The sequence below is a fragment of the Pholcus phalangioides genome, unplaced genomic scaffold, assembly GCF_987345545.1.
Source record: "Pholcus phalangioides strain wild (caught in Gottingen) unplaced genomic scaffold, Ppha-v1.0 ptg000032l_1, whole genome shotgun sequence".
In the NCBI taxonomy this organism is placed as follows: domain Eukaryota; kingdom Metazoa; phylum Arthropoda; class Arachnida; order Araneae; family Pholcidae; genus Pholcus; species Pholcus phalangioides.
The window spans coordinates 4,177,919-4,195,929 of NW_028301622.1; the positions used below are offsets into that span (position 1 = coordinate 4,177,919).

General features: G+C 35.5%; 1 long non-coding RNA gene across 1 annotated transcript; it reads left to right on the forward strand.

Annotated features, from left to right (window-relative positions):
* Positions 1-10,237: 10,237 nt before the first annotated feature.
* On the forward strand, positions 10,238-15,944 carry LOC149066804 (uncharacterized). Its single transcript, XR_016195424.1, has 3 exons — positions 10,238-10,617; positions 11,883-12,150; positions 15,740-15,944. It is a non-coding gene; the product is annotated as an uncharacterized LOC149066804 (long non-coding RNA).
* Positions 15,945-18,011: the final 2,067 nt, after the last annotated feature.

Here is an 18,011-nt window from a genome sequence, read left to right on the forward strand (position 1 = left end):
TACATTGCAAACTTTTCAATCATTGGTTACATCTGTATTTTTTTGTGTGATCCCCATATGGGGTATTTTTGATTTAAACAGCATTGAAAAAATTCAACAAATTTTCTTCAGAAGAGTTTATAATTTATGCAGAAATATACCTGGCTACATGATTATGTTAGAGTTGGGACGTCCTATTTTAAAAATCTTTGTAATTCATCTTATATAATAAAATTTTGGATGCGATTATTAAAAATGCCTGTAACTTGATTTCCGAGAATCTGCTTGGTTAAATTAAGTAATATGTAACACCACTGATCAGCTCTGGAAATGGGTAAGTTATTGAAATGTAATGGTGGCTGAATGTGGGGGGGGGGGCGGGTTCCCCATACCTTCTTCATTTTTTGTATGTTTTAATTATTGTTTTGTTTTAATTTTTTACATAAATACAAGATGAGACAGAAAAATTAGCCAAGGGGTCTAGAGACCCATACTGGGTAATACATTGCAAGTTTATAATGAATAATAAGGAACATAGTTGCTTATTAGTGAACAATATCAACAAACTAAAACGGAAAAGTAAAATGTTAGAAAAACTCACACACACAGTTATACAAAAAAGGGGGTTCGAAAAACCAAAAAAAAAAAAATCTGTCAAAACAAAACTGTCACATAATTTGCAGTATTTTTGGCTCCACAGCAAGGTGTGCAATTATATGAAATACACATTGCATGATTTTCAGATAAGTATAAACGTCAAAAATAAATATAGTGTTGCAATGCGCAAGATCAAATAGATCCATAATTTAACTGATTGAGAAGCATAAGGCAAATCAAAACAAACTTTCGATGCCACTTATTGATAAAAGATATTGCTTCATGTGTCTTTTGAAAGGTAATAAATTAGTATATAAATATTAAGGATATCAGTTGGTAAAGAATTGCAAAATTTCGGGATGAGGTAAGTAAAATGCTTCTTAGAAGAGTTTTATGAATAAGTGGTAGCGAGTATATATTGTTCAATCTATTTGAGAAACGAGAACTGTTTAAAGGCAAAGCAAATTGTCTTTAAAAATAATTATAGAATATTTATAGAAGTGAAGCTGATGTAAGGGCACAGCCGTCTTAAGAGCATCGGGGGTCAAGTGATTTTTCTGAGGCCCTACCCTTTGTACAAATTTTTGAAAAATTCAATGATTTCTCATTTTTCTGAGGCCCCCCGGGTGGGCCCATGCGTTAAGACGACACTGCGTAAGGGGAGGATTCCAAGACTGAAAAAGTTGATTTGAAGGGGTTAAAAAGTCACTTGTGATTATTGCTCTTTTTTTTTGGAGTTTCATTATTGGTGTAAGATTTGGAACGAAGTCGCCACCCCAGATAGCCAAACCATATAATAGAAGGGAATGGAATAAGAATTTCTATTTTACCAGCAGAATACCTTTTCATCAACTTCCTAATAAACTTGATAAGGTTTTATGTGAACTTTTGAGATTAACCCCATGACATACTCTGACATCCTTCTGTCAGAACCTTGTTTTTCAGAAATAGCTCTGATTGCAATATTTGTAACAGACATGAGAGAGGCCAACGATCTTGTCCATGTAATTTTTTGTTCTCAGATGTACACTTCTTTTCGCTGTTAATCTATTTCACAATTCATTAATTCTTGAGCATCAAGTGAGCTATTGTTAATTCGATTATTGGATATCCATATTTCTAATTGACCTTTTATAAATGGATTATTTAATTTCTTTCAAGATGTGGTATTGTTCTTGAATTTGCTAGAAATTTACAAGTGAAGTTGCGTGTGATTATTTTTTGTGATTTTTTTATAATTATTATTTATTTGAGAATTACAATTTGCATTTAATTACCTGATTATTCCGCAACTAGTATCTATGTAATTTGTATTATTATTTATGATCTGTATGTATTTATGGATACGATTATATTTTTGTTCTGCCACACATTGTAATAGATCAGCAGGCCTTAACACAATAAAATCTAATTTTCTAGATTATATAGGAATAAAATTTTGTTTCTTCCCTATACTTTTGTGATCTTTGAACACTTGCATTATTTGTGTATTCTGACATTTTTGCAATTTAACCTGTATTTCACATGTTTGTTTCAAAAACAAACATGTTTTGATCATATTTTTTTTTAAATATTTAAACATCCCAAAAACTCGCAGTTTGTGAAATACTCAACTTACATTTCCATTTTTTAAGATATTTTTCTTCACCCACCGGCACACAGTATATGGGTGCCAAAAAATTTATGTGAACAGGATTGAATGCTTCTCAAAATGTGAAAATACTTTTTCATTTTTATTTGAAAAAATTAAAATGAACAAGAAACTAGTTTCAGAGAAAAAAAAGATGTGTTGTTACGTGAAATATTTTCATGGAAATTGATATCACATTGCAAGAGTAATTGTTAAATGTTTTTCTTCCCTGATTGGGTTTTGCTTTATTTGTGCAAGACTACAGTGGCGTCTTAACGCGTGGGCCCACCTGAGCATGGCGCGAGGGCCTGAAGAGAAGAGCGGGGGGTCCACAAAAATGAGAACTGCTTGAAATTTTTGAGAATATTCCAGGTAGAGCCTCAGAAAAATCACTTGGCCTGTGATGCTCTTAAGACGGCCCTGCAAGAAGTATATACCAGGAGTGACTGCTGCGTCATAAAAATCGATTCAATACCTTTTAATACATAGAAAAATCAATGATCAAAGCCAGGACTACAGTACAATTCATTTTCACAATATCAGCATGCGTTTGCCCATACTGTCAAAGCAAAACATATAATCTGGGAAGACGTGCACCATTTGTTCTTGCAATATGATATCCTTCCCATTTTTTTATATATATATATAATCAAAAGGGGAAAAATATTTTGACATTTGATGAGAGGTATATTCAATCCAAGTTATATAAATTTTTTGCCACTGATATACCCAACATGAACACACCAGAAAATGGAAATTAGTCGTACTGTAATTGACACTTTCCAATTCAATCATTTCATCAACTGCACTCGCATGTTTTTAGGATTTTCTGATAGTGAAACTTTGATATAATGATACTTTGCGGACAAAGAGAAAACATCGTTGTACAGGGATTTATCATTATTTCGAGAATCGTTGTGGCGAGGTTTCACCGTATTTTGAAACAAACGTGTATTGGTAAAAAATAATTATTAGGGCCGTTCAAGTATTACGTAAGAAAATTTTTAGCCATTTTTGACTCCCCCCCCCCTTCTTATCATCAAAAGTAAGCAAAAATCTGCCTCCCCCCCCCAACTTCTGTCAGCGAAATTTCGTCAGCACTGCCCTCTACCTCCTATCATATATTGGTGGGATGAGAAACGTACACGGGAGGGGGGCATAGAGGCTCGTGCTCCCCCCAGATGAAAAAATATTTTTTAAATCAAAATACCTTTATATGTTATTATAATCGATTTCTGTTAATGAAGGGTAAGAACTCGAAACATTTATCTTTAAGAAATTCATTGCGACCCACCCTTTAAACCATACATGGTAAACCCTTGACCCGCGGACCAAATGTGGCCCTCAAGGTTATGTGATGCGGCTTACCCCCTCAAACCCAATTTTGTAAAAATGAACCAAGTGGCACATTTACAGATCGCTTAAATGACCCGTGGCACACTTTCAGGTCACTGTGAAGTAGGCCTCAAAGATAACTTTCACATTCAAAGATCACTGAAATAACCCGCGACACAGTTCCAGAACACTTAAACGATCCATGGCACATTTAGAGATCCCTTGAGTGACATGTGGCACAGTTTCAGAGTACTTGAGCGGCCCTACATCACTCTAGTTATCCGCCGAACGCACATTCCCAGATTAAGAAAACATTTTATTTTCTGGATATTATGCTCAGGTGAACTCGGAAAGAAAAGTCATCTCGTCTTCGCCTGGACTCGAACCCAGGCCCTCTTGCATACCGGGCATGCATGCTACCATCTACACCACTGGAGACACGACCCTGTCTTCCTTATAATTATATTACAAGGACGAACCGGGTAACGAACTCGCGACACCTCTAAACCTGAGTGGTCTGATGGGGAATATATTTATAAAAATCGAATAAAGAACGATTGCTCTGGGGTATTTTTTCAATGAATTTTTGGGTAGGGGGTGTGCCAACACCCATTGCCTTTGCTGAAAAGAAATAAAGTCGAATCCAATTATAACGAACTCGAAGAGATCAAATCATACATGAGGAAAGATACCCGCGAAATTAAATTTTTTAAAACTACATTGCTGTATAACTTAAGAAACTGTAATTGCATAAATTTGCTGTTGCTTCAATATCGCAAGTGTTCATGTGCCATTCATTTCAGTTTAACAGGAAAAACGTGATTTTAAACATATTTACGACGATCTTAACGTCGTTTGGTTTGCTGATTGGTTTCTATATGCAATCCAAGCAGATAATGTATTGGTCTGTATCTGTCAAACTAAAATTTGTGGTTTTTAGTGTTGATAATACGCATGCAAAACCAATTCAGCGACGCATTTTTCACAATCTGCTAAAACCTCGTTTTATTTGATAGTTGGAAATGATGTCTGAATGCCAAAGATTTGGAGTTCGAGTCAAAATGAAAATGCCAAATAATTGAAATTGTGCTTCGTATAAATGAAATATTTTAATATTGAAAGCTATATATATATATATATATATATAGAGGTTAATCGTAACCGTAGTCAAACGTCTCATAAATGTGAAATTTTGTCATAAAACTGAGTGTAAGGCCCGAATCCCCTTGCACACAAGTGGAATTTCAAGGCATTTACGGACAACCGAGCCCCTCTTGGCCATTTTTCTTTTTTTCTCCCCACCCTTTCTTTCTTTTGTTTCCTTCTAAAATTTTATAAAAGTAAAATGACATAATCATTATAAAAAGGACTGCTTTCACATCAAAAATTATGCAAGAACTGCTTTCACATCAACCCCATTATAATGAACTCCAAGAGACCGGAGTAATAAAGAAATTTCGTTAAATTTCAGATTTTTTTATTGTTCCTATGTAAACTAATCCGGGGGGATTAGAAAAGTTTTCGTTAAAACGATATTTTTTCCGTTATAACGGTATTAGTTAAAAATAGAGTCGACTGTATTTTTTTACGTGTATATGTAGACTGCATGGGTAACATGGAGTATAACACTACTTGCGAGCCGTTAGTCTTAAAGACATACCCAACTAGAAAAAGTATCCAAATCACGTGCCCAACTCAGATATGTCATTCATGTCGTAAGGGGTTGTATAGTTATAAAATAAATAAAAAAAAAACCAACTTTTTATACCATCCTCGTGTGCCAAAGAACCCAATTAAGAAGTTGTTGCTCTGTCTTTTCCGATGGCAACTAAAATAATTTCACGTTTCTAAGTGCAATATTCACCGAGATATGCGAATTCGAAAAATTGAGGAAATTTGGGGGGAAAAAACAGCATTAAATGCGCGGTAAAATGGTTTTCCCGCATCTAATACTGTTTTTTTTCCTCCAACTTTCTTCGAATATCTCAAGGAATATTGCACTTAGAAATGTTGAATTTTTTTGTTGGAGACAAGGAAACAACTTTCCAACTGGGTTTTGGGGCACAGGGTGTCCATATAAAAAGTTAACATTTTTATTTTAATAACTATGTAACCCCTGGCAACATGAATCAAATATCTGAGTACAACACATTATTCGGGTACTTTTTCCAACTGGAAGTATGCTTCTAGGACCAATGGTTCGCCAGTAAAATGTCATATGCCCCGTTACCTATGCGCCCTGTATATTAAATATAGTACGGACTGTCATGTGAAATATTGTGTTGCGTTCAAGCCAACACGCACGTTGCTTCGTTCGCCTGCGAGAGAGCGGTCACATTATGAACCAAAAAGCCACTTGAAGGTAGCTTATCATCAACGAAATATATCAGATCTTCACCGTATCGAAATTGAAGTCAACAAACTGATAATTTTCTTATTTGAAAATCTGATTAGGGGTCATTCAAGTATTACGTCAGCATCGAGGGGAGGGAGGGGGTTTCGGATTTGCTGACTTTTGATGATGGGGGCGGGGGTTGAAGGTTGCTTACGTCGTCATCAACGACCCCTTTTTGAAGATATGAAATATTCTAAGCTGCTGACGAAATTTTGCTGACGGGGAAGGGGGGGGGGGTCAGTGTTTTGCTGACAACGCGGGGGGGGGGGGTCAAAAAAATGGCTGAAAATCTGCTTATGTAATACTTGAATGCCCCCTTATTTATATTTGCCGACGGGCTTGGAATCCTGATAATGAATCATTATTATGTTCACATGAACAGTTTTGTCACTGCGTTACGCAATGACAAAATCCGTATATACCGGGTGACTCGAAATGTTACGCCGTCCGCCAATAGAATTTTTTTTTTTTGCCTTGTAGCAGCATTTGCCGCGAATTCACAATGGCACTAACAATTTTAAAAGGGAATTAAAATTAATTTAATGCTCTAGAATACTTTAAGAAATTCATTTTTAAAAATATTGTTGGTGCTGCTACCTACTTTCAAAATCAGAAGTGCGTTATCAGTAGGGTGACCATACGTCCCGTATTTCCCGGGACAGTCCCGGTTTTTTCTGTTTTTCTGGCCGTCCCGACTTTTTTGCAAATATGTCCCGGTTTTTCCCGTATTTTTAACGATGTTTGCTTGAATTCGTTATTTTCTTCAGAAATGTTGATACAGATAATTTTCATAGCTCAATAACTAGGAATTGACGAGTTGACATTATTTTCAGTATTTTTTCTGTATGTCAAACGTATTGGCAACACTTCGAGTGTCTTACTAATGCACCAGTTTGAAGTTCCAGAAATTGTTTTTTTCTGTTTCTGAGTTTCTACTTATTGTGCTGTAAGGGTGGTCTTTAGCTCTTTATTTGACTTTGCCTTCATCAGAACATCGTAGGAAAAGGATTTTTAGATGCAATAACCCTATTTGAGTTCCGGTAACGTTATAACTGTGTCAAAAAATGTCGAAGAAAAGAATATGCAGCTTCAATGATGCACTCCAAAAAGAATTTAATTTCATCAAACTGGATAGCATTCAGAACGATTTGTCCAAAGTAATGTGTACACATTGTGGTGCTCATTTTTCTGTTGCCCATGGAGGAAGAAATGACATCAATCAACATGTGTCGACCCAGCGGCACAAGAATGCCGAAAAGGCTGTAGCTTCTGCTAAAACCATCAACTCTTTCGTAGTTAGACAAGACAATAATATCATGAAAGAAAAAATAGCAGCGAGTGAAGCTCTTATAGCTTTCCATACTGTTCGCCATGGACAAAGTTTCCGGTCAAATGATTGTCTATCTAATTTAATTAGAAAATTGTACGAGACCAAATTTTCGTCCGCCCGTACAAAATCGGAAGCCATAATTGTAAATGTTTTATCACCATACATACTAGACGAAGTGAAGAAGGACTTGAGTGAAATCAAAAGTATTGCAGTTAGTATAGATGCATCGAACAGGCAGAACATAAAACTTTTTCCTATCATTGTGAGGTATTTCCTACCTACTCGGGGAGTTCAAATCAAAATAATGGACTTTTCCTCCTTACCTGGTGAAACATCTGACTTGCAGAGTGCCATGTTAAAAGAGTTCATTGATAAATTTGGCTTGGAAAACAAAATTGTTGCTTTGTGTGCAGATAACTGCAATACCAACTTTGGCGGATGCAGAAGACAAGGGAAGAATAATGTTTGGCGGAAATTCGAAGAAATATTGAAGCGGCAAATCATTGGCATTGGTTGTGGTGCACATATTGTGCACAATTGCTTCCAGAGTGCTATTGACTGCCTACCTGTAGCTGTCGAATACCTTGCTGTGAAAATATATAACTATTTTCATGTGTATACAGTCAGAGTAGAAGAGCTGAAAAATTTTTGTGAGTTTGTAGAAAACCACTACACTAAATTATTAGAACATGGACACACAAGATTCTTGTCCCTGGGACCATCAATAGAGAAAATATTGAAAATGTTTGATGGGCTTCGTTCATATTTTCTATTTCAAGAGAAATGTCCTGTTATGCTGCGAAAACTGTTTGAAGATCCTTGTCTGAAGTTGTGGTTGACTTTCGTAAAAGATCAAATTGTAACATTCCAAACATGCATAAATTGCATTGAAAAAGAAAACATTTCAGCTACAGAAGTGGCGTTACAAATTGAAGAGCTCGTCTGCAACTTAGAGCTAAGAAAAAATGAATCATTTGTAACAAGTGATGTAAAAAAACAGCTGAAAATATTAGTAAACACTGGAGAAATTAATGAAGATTATTTCTTTGAAATTGTTCGAGATTTCTATCAAACAAGTTTGGAATACATCAGAAAATGGGAAGAGAGTTTTTGCAACTCAGAGAAGTTTAAGTGGGTGCTATTAAACCAGGTACCTGAATGGAAAGATATACAGGACAGTCTGAATGAGGAATTCTTATCGCGCACTGAAACAGATGAAGCTCGTGTATTTGATCAATGGAATGTTATAAGATGTATAATTGTGAGGGAACTAAATGCATGGAATGAAAAAAACATTTCTTTACCTGATAGATGGGTACACATTTTTTCTGAATTGAAAACAAAAAATATTTATTATGAAGACTTCAATAACATTATTGAATTTATTCTTTGTCTTCCTGGGAGTACAGCTCCCGTGGAACGAGTATTTTCACTTATGAATAATTTGTGGTCAAAGGAGAAATCTAGATTCGGTGTGGATACAATGCGGGCTCTGCTTATTGTTAGGCAAAACTGTAACATGGAATGCGAGAAGTTTTATGATAAGGTGTTGAAAGATAAAAGTTTGCTTTTAAGGGTAGCTTCATCAGATAATCCATGGTATAACAATGCAGAGGCTCCCTTATTCTAATTTTTTGCAAAAATTTACAATATTTCAGTTTATGTCTTGTTTTTTTTTACAATTTTATATTTATTCGGACACAGCGTATTTATTTGGAAGTTGTGAACGTGTAATAAAATATTTATTACAGTTTTTGTCTTTGTTGTTGCACTGCGCTTGGATAAAAGGTGAGTTGAAAATTTTTAAAATACTCAGTGAGACAGTAATTCTCAATATAAACAATACCATACAGAATATTAAGCTTTTGAAATTTTTTTCATTATCAGAAGTGTGTTGCTTTTCAGATTTTACAGGCAGCTGTGAACGAAAATTAATTTAACAGATTTTATTCAACATAGGATAGTAACTCATTTTTTTTCAACAAAACGTGGATACTGCCTATGAATTTCATAGAATATATACATATTTTTATTATATATAGCACGAAGTAATTTTAAATATGGGAAAATGTTCTGCTATAGCAATCTTTTTTCCTTCACCTCAGGGAGAAAAGTAGAGTGAAGTATCGAAAAAATGCATTTGAATCGAGATTACTGAGAAACAAAATATTCTGAATTCTTCGAATCAACACAAAAGAACTCATTCCGAGTCTTTCAAACTTGGGGGATTAAAAACCGCTGTGTTTCACTGGTATTTTAGAAAATTTTGTGCCATAATTGGTGATTTAGCCGTAATTTGGCGGCAGTTTGGCGATAATTAGCGCTGTCCCGTATTTTCCCGTATTGGCGAACCGAATGTCCCGTGTTTTTGTCGAGAAAGTATGGTCACCCTAGTTATCAGGTGATGACGAAGCTCAGGTATAAAAAACTAAATTCTTCATTCAGCTTTGCACCTTATAAACAAAGCTTATAAACTGACCTGAAAGATCAAAATTCCAGTTCGGTAATTTTTTCAAGACCCAAAGAGACATCCAAAACAAAGATCCTCCACACAAGCAAACGACAGGTAAGATCGTAAAAAGTGAATTTTTCCACTCTCCACGTTATAGTGATGTGCTGCCATCTAATGTCAAATTTAAAAGTGACTCATATGGTGATGATGAAGTTCAAAGTGAAAAAAACTATATGCCTTATTCCGCTCAGTTCCTTGTAAACAAAACTCGTGAACTGAACTGGGAATTCAAACTGAAAGTTCGATTATTTTATTTGAGCATGAGGAGACGTCCAAAACAAAGGTCCTCTTAATGAGCAGACGACAGACGGTTTGTTCGGTTCCCTACAAGCTAAGCTCACAAACAGAACTGGAAGTTCAAACTACCAGTTCGGTTATTTTTTAAGGACACAAGGAGACGCCCGAAACAAGTAACCTGGAGAGAAGCAGACGACATTACTGGAGGGATGAGCCGTTAAAACCCAAAACGGCTCCGTGATATGATTGGCTGCCGATGATGTAACAAAAATGAATGGGTTACCGGCTGCGAGGGATTTGGTGAAGAAAGTGGCAGTACATGGTTGGCGTCGAAATTTCATTTTGTTTATGCTTTCCTTCTTTACTGATCGTACCGCCATTTTTCCCTCACGTTTTGCGCTTGCTTTTTCTCGGGTTTTTAATTCGTAATTGTCATTCCATGACGAAAATAAACGGCCAACAAACAATACATTCTACTTTCGACTACTGTTGATGCGTTCAGAATGTGAAAGCACTCGGCTCGACATTCTTCGCAATCATCTGATTGAAAAGCTATTGACATGAAATTGAATGCGAGGAGCATGTATTCTCATCGATCCTGGGTGAGTTGATTCGTTTGTTAAAATTATTCGTAGTCGAACTTCGATTTAACGAATTGTGTAAAACTGGCATTTCCATACCTTAAATTGAGAAAATTGTTTTATCGGGAGGGGGAGGGGGTGACATTATTAATGCAGATATATGCACAGAAACTTCCTAAAATTCCTTGAATCAAAGAAATCGTGATACGACCATCATTAAAATTGCTGGGCAGGGGCGTTCTAAGAGCATCACGGCCCCCAGAGGCGTACGCAGTGCCGGGGGGGGGGGGCCCTTCCCAAACCGACCAAAAATTAGGAAAAAATGAGGGACCCCCACCAGGACAAATTGTTGCCCACCAATTGCCATGCTTACTGTCCAATTTAAACCGGATCTCAGTCATGCTGCTCTCGATGCCCTCAGGCTGGGGGGGGGGGGGCCGACCCCACACGCTGGGGTGGTCCCATGCATTAAGATGACACTGGCATCAAAGTTACAGTAGCCTATTTCCTGCATTAGCTGGCATGCCTTAAAAATTAGGAGAGAATCCAGCTTATTGAAATTTGTAGTCTAGTCCATTTCCAACATGCGGGAAAACCAAGGTTGAATGAGGATATCATGATACATTTAAAAAATTGTTTTCAATTTATATTGAATAAATAAGCTAATTAGAATAAAATAATGGTTTTTCCACTATAGGAAACGTTGAAGAATTGGGTAGTGATAAGAACGTGGTCGTTATAACGCTTGTTCACTGTATTTCCATTAATTCATTTAATCTATGTAAACATATCTTTAGTATCTGACATATTTCTTAAATTATACGTTTGTTTGCGTGTAAAGCAAACACAAAGCTAAAACTTTTTTTTTTTGTTCACCCCACCATGAAATCACCAGTGGCGACAAAATTAAAATGACTGAAAATGGAAATTACGCCAGAACCTTAACCCTTTAAGCGGTTTTTAAAATTTTCCTGATGTGCATCGCAATTGCCACTTATGTTTATAAAAGTGTGCTAAAAGAACCAGAGATATTTCGGGGTGACCAAAATAAAGTAGATCAAGTTTAACAAGATATCTCAAGATTGCCGCTGTAAGGGTTTACTGTGATTTTTGTGGGGCCAAGTGTGATTTTGCTGTTCCCACCACTAGAATTTGATTATTGATTTTGCAACTGTGTTTTTTCCCCATGTGAAATTAGTAGCCCTTCTGAATTTTGTGCCCCCCCCCCCCCCCCAGTTCTGGCCCTGAGTTGTGTTTTTTAAATACACGATTTTCTTTTTTTGTAGATTTTGATCTTTGGAAAGGCAGTCCAAATATTTCTATCAAAAGCAGCATCAGAATGATACAAAATGAATGTGGAAGACCTTTGTCTGTCATAGGTCAGGAAATTTCGCCAGCAGATGCACTAGCCATAGAGGTTGGAAAAGTCAGGGTAGCGGAAAGATGAATGTCTAGTGTACTGCTGAAATAATATTATTTGAAAGTTCAGGAATCAAAGTACAGCACTGGCAAATTCACTTTGGGCAAACCTTTGGCTCTTGCCAAAGCAGAGAGGTAAGAAATTGTGATTCTTCCCCCTTCCTTAATGCATCTTTTCTAGTTATTGAGCTTATACCTTTATATTTAATGACATGTTGGTAGCAATGAAGTCATTAACACACTAACCTACATTTTTCTATATTCAATTGTGCCTTTTTTTTTCAAAAATGTTATAGCCATGAAAACTACAGAAACAATCTAAAAATCAATGTTATATTAGAAATAGTACCATGGCCCCCTCCACCAGGGGCAGCTCGAGCTTGACTGCGGCCTGGGTGCAAAGCCTTGTGTGCTGCCCCTAAAGAAAACTGTTGCGAGAGAGGCTGACATTAGGGTTTCTAAATTCCTGACATTTTTGAGCCTCCGGGAACAGGATATTGTATTTCCAGACAATTTGGGAAATCACTTATTTACAGTGGAACCCTGTTTATATAACTAATTTATAATACTTTCTCATTTATATTACGTTTAGATTTAGCCTCAATTATTCTCTATACTTTTTAAAAAAAAAAAAGTTATATTTCATTTATGCATCATATAACTTCAACTACACTACATTTTCACTCCGATTTGAATCCCAAATTTTGGCAAAAGTATCATTTCACTCAATTAATGTACATGGGAATTTTTTGAAATCTCACTTAACATATCGTGTATGTAAAACACTGCAATTAGACAAATACTTAGATTTTTATACACCTTAGGTTTTGGTTTATGACACTTAATAACAAATGGCAAAATATAATAAAATTTTGCAATGATACAGTCAATAGATTTTTAGAAATTGTGTTTTAAACCCAAGTAAAATGTCAGAAATAACATTCTTCATAAAATGCCATTAAAATTTTCATTCACAGATTACTTGATGTAAAAACCAGGGTTGGGTCAAAAGACATAAGCGTCAAAATCTTAAATGAATGCTTTTGGATGATGTTTTGAACACAATAAGTATATAATATTATGAAAAACACTTTCATATGTTTCATTTTATCTACACTACTGATTACCTGTGTTCAATTTACTTAGCAAAGTGGAGCTGTTTATTCAAAATATGTGTGATAGGAGATCAGGGATAGGTTTCTTACCTCAGAAATTAGCTCAGTATTAAAACAGTCAAAAACTTACTGATGTCAAACAGTTTTTGTTAACCTGATAGATAGGTTGAATAACAAAACGCTTTTATGTAGATTAACATGTTTTTATATTTTGAATTATAATTACTGAGCACAAAATATCTATTTTGATATTTTAAATTTTCTGATCTACCCACAAAATTTTATTCCATTTAAAATTTCTCGTGTAGCATCTGTTAATACACTAATGGTGCTCATTTATTCTCACCTAAAAATTTTATATCTTAGGTCATATAAATCCAGAGTTTTAACAAGTATTTTTAATCAAAGAACTGGCAGGACATGATGCCCATTGCATATTTAGATACAGCTTCAGTCAAAAAACCATTGCATTATAAATGCTAGTAAATATACCATATCATAGTAAAAAAATTTATCCTTACTCATGCACTAAGTTACAAGAGTTTCTTAAGCATCATGTACAGCACTGCCAAATTAGAGAAAATTTTAGTCTTACAATTTATTATTTTGATTGCTAGATATATTCTAATGTTATACACGATAAGGGTATCGCTTTGAATATCAGTGATTATTTAGATAATTTAATAATAACAGAAAACAACATTACATATATGATGTAAAAGAACTTTTTTAAATACCTCTCTGTTATGAAGAGAGTACAGCAGATGATTTATATCAATACACATGTATAAGCAGTTAAAGAAATTTTGGAGGATCAAGAATCATCTTGGATTGAAGAATATTAAATCATTCCATAGTTTTTCGTTCAGAATTTATGCTATGTTTTATTAAAAAGTGTATATTTATTAAAAGTGTATTTGTAAGAAAGAAAACATACTGTCCAAAATAATTCTTTAGAGTAGAATGTTATTTTACAATCATATTAAGTATTTATTCTTTGTATAACAGTCACTTTGAACATTACATGTAATTAACATATGCATTTCCAATGAGAATTTTTATATTGAAAAGCAATATTTGAGGTAACTTGCCAATCCTGGTAAAAATTCAACTCTAAAGTGGGCATAGCTTCGGTTCTAAGCGTCAAAGGCCTGGTTTGGAATCACAAAAAATGGGGCTTTCATAAAAAATGAAGAAAAAAACAAACCAATATTTTTTTCTTCCAAAATGTGGACTCGTATAGTTTCAGATAACAATAACCAATTGATAACTATATCCGAAAGAAACCCAGAAGCCAAATGATGATCTTGAGTCCTACTTGGTCAAACAGGATACATGAAAACAGGGCAACTCCATTTTACATATAGCTCAGGGCTTGACAAATCTCAGTCGACGTGGTGATTATAAAATGGGTAAATGGTCGCCTGAAATTCATGCGATTGTTAAAATGGAGTCTAAGGGTGGCACAAAATTTTCTGATTTTATTGCAGTGTGCCTTTCAACATCAGGAGGAGTCATTAAGTCTCTGAAAAGTCGAAAAACATTATTTAGGACTGTTTTGAGGAAAAAAAAAATCTTTTTTTTTTTTAAATTCAGTCATGTGTTTAATTTATGTACTGTATGTGTTCTATAGATCCCTCAAGGCAGTCTTTCAAGCAAACTGGATTTGGATAATTGACTGAGAATTTGAAGTTTCTTTTTTTTGATCTTACCTTTTGTATGCCTGCATTGCCGGAAGTTCATTACAAAAGCAGCTTCACACGTCCATGGATTATAGCAGCTAATAATATTCAGATAGCCTATCAATGTCATGTGCAAGCAAAAATCATCAACCAGAATACAGAAATGTTTGTCAATGGGGTGGAGGGGTGTTGCATTTTTTAATCTCCTACAAAAGTATGGTTAAACCTCAGCTTCTAAATGCAAAAAAAAAAAAAAAAGGATAACAAAAGCCATAAGTCCTGATAACTATCAATGAACTTTTGCCTATGCTACAATATTGGTCCATTCTATATTTTATATTAGTGATTGATAGGAATATCCAAATGATAGCATTATGCATGATTTCAATAAACCGTATCTACTGTATTGTGTAAGAAGAATTTTGGCCTCCTCCGATACCCTCCACCTCCCTTGTCAGCAAAATTTTAAATATATTATAATAATGATTTCAAATATTTTCAGAAAAAAATATTACAAAAGAAAACACCTTTTACGTGCTATTGTAATTATTTTCGATCATTTTAAAGGTTGGTAACTCAAAGTTTTTCTGTAGGAAATTCCTTGGTTCCCCCCCCCCTCCTCTCAGAAGTCAATTCTGCTCAAGTGTATTGTAGCATGTTTTTTGTTCCATGCATGATGCTAAGGTGGAAATGGGGTTTCACCTGTTCTGCCATCTTTTTAAAACTATCCCATCTTTTTTGGAACACCATCTGTTTGCTCACCGTCCTTGCTTGAGTTAAAAACCTATTCCCAGCATCAGTCCTCGCTTGGGAAATTTCCCTGTTGCGGCCTTTCAGTTTGTATTTGTATTATTAATTGTTAAATGAATGTTTTTTTATCATAACTGCTTGTCTAGTATTTTACAATTGTTTTCATTCTCTTTTCAGATAAAATGAAAGCTGGGGTCTTTCTCCACAAAACACTAGATGATATCAGATTTATTAGTTTCAGTTCTCGAAAGGAAACATTTAATCACCAAAAAGACAACATTCAAAAGGAGTTTGACACTTTTATGCTAAGAAAGTAGAAATGATCGAAAGTTTAGAAAGTCCTTTGCATGTGCATAGTGGCTGCAATCATACGTATTGTAAATGAACAGTATATGTAGTTGATATTTTTTCATCAATAAATACTTCAATTTACTGTATTTTGTGATTTATTTACAAAAATGATGTGAAATTTTCATTGAACTCTGAAGACTTGCTAGGATTTGGAGCGGAGGTGCTTTTGAACTTTTTCTAAACAAGTCTGATTCCTATCCTTTGTTACTGTATTAATTTATATTCACCAGCTTATGAATTTTGATATTCGAGAAGTGGAAGATATTTTGAATAACATTGAATTTTGAAAATATAAAGGTATTTGAGTATTGCTTTTTTGGCAATAATGGTAGCCTATCAAAAAAAATGTTATTACCCTTTTAGACCTTGAATTCAATGATAACACACCTACAATCCTTAGTCAGGGCTGAACTCAGGGCGGAAGTTGAAAAAACTAACTCTTTTCCCATAATATTTAGTGCAAAGCAATGTAAAAACAATAGGTTGCTTGTATTCCCATCCACGCCATCATTCCTCTAGTGATTAAAGCACAGAACTTGGGTGAAACCTGATAACGTGAGCGCATACAAACAAACGAAATTTTGCATAGCTCAATTTATTTGTGCAATACTTCAAGTGTAAAACCAAAGCATAGAAAGACTGGCACCGAAGAATTTAATTTGATAGTTTGTTGTTCGAACAACATTTCATTTTGTGTCAACGTCTTTTCCAGCAATTAAAAAAATCTGCCAAATTACTGATCTCCCCGTTGGTCTCTGCTCAGTAGCGTACGCAGGATTTTCTTAAGGAGAGGTGCTCATTTTTTTTCACCGCAAAAAAAAAAACACTGATAGCTTGGGGAGGGCATATAGGTTCCCTGAGCACCCCCCCCCCCACGCGTAGGCTTCTGCTTGGGGGTTTTGAACCCCCATCTTGCGTACGTCAGCGGTTCTGCACTTCTTTTTTCAGTATGTTGCACATTAGTACAGCATACTCAGTATATATATAATGATGAAAACTAATTAAAAATATGAACATATAAAAAATTATGAAAATTTAGAATTGTAAGAGATACATTATTAAAATCGAATGTGAGAGTTAATTATAACCCCATTGTTGAAAATTTAGAATAAATGAAAGAAATACGCAATTGAAAATTTATGACAATTATAAAATTGCATTTTTGAAAAAAAAATTTGATAATCAGTAAAAGCCTTCCATTGTCCATCAGTGCCGAGAGGGGGGGGGGGGTCCATCCCCTCAAAACCTAAGAAAATGACAGAGATATATGTTATAACATGGTATAATCGTTTGCTCTCTATTACTCTGTCCCCTCCCCTCAAAAATAAATTTCTGGACAGGGCCGCAATTATAGATGCTTAGTTAGCCGATGCAAGCACGCATTTTGGTGCCTCGTCCTCCTAATATTGAAGGTGGGGTTAATAGATTATATTTGCGCCCCCTCTGGTCCGGGGCACCAAATCTGTTTGCTGCCCTGGTCCTGGGGTCCATTTGATCTAGTGGCTCTCTTATTGTTAAAACACTATACTGATAAGAATCATGACGAAACTTTTTTCGCTTATAAGCTTGGAAGTGAAAAAAGTTTAGTCCGTGTGATTACACGGACCAACCGTAATCTTACCATTGACCTTTCTTTTCAACATTACTGTAATGCAAGGATACTCAATCTTTAGGAGAGCGCGGGCCACTTCTTCGTTGATTTGAAAATGTGGCACGGGCCACTTGAGTGATCTGGAGCTGAGCCACGAGTAATATGTGGAACTGCACCGCAGGCCGCTTACGTGCTCTGGAACTGTACCGCACATCACTTAAGTGATCTGTAATTATGTCGTGGGTCACTTGACTGATTTGTAAATGTGTCGCGGGCCACTTGAGCGATGTGAACTGTTCCAAAGGCCCCTTAAATGATCTAAAATGTGCCGCGGATCACTAAAATGATCTGGAAATGTGTCAGGTTCGCTCAAGTGTTCTAGACCATGCCGCAGATAAGTGATCTGTGTATATGTCGCGGGTCACTTGAGTGATTGATGTTAAACTGTTCCAAGAGCCATTCAAGTTCTCTGTAAATGTGCCACGGGCCGTTTAAGTGTGCTCTGGA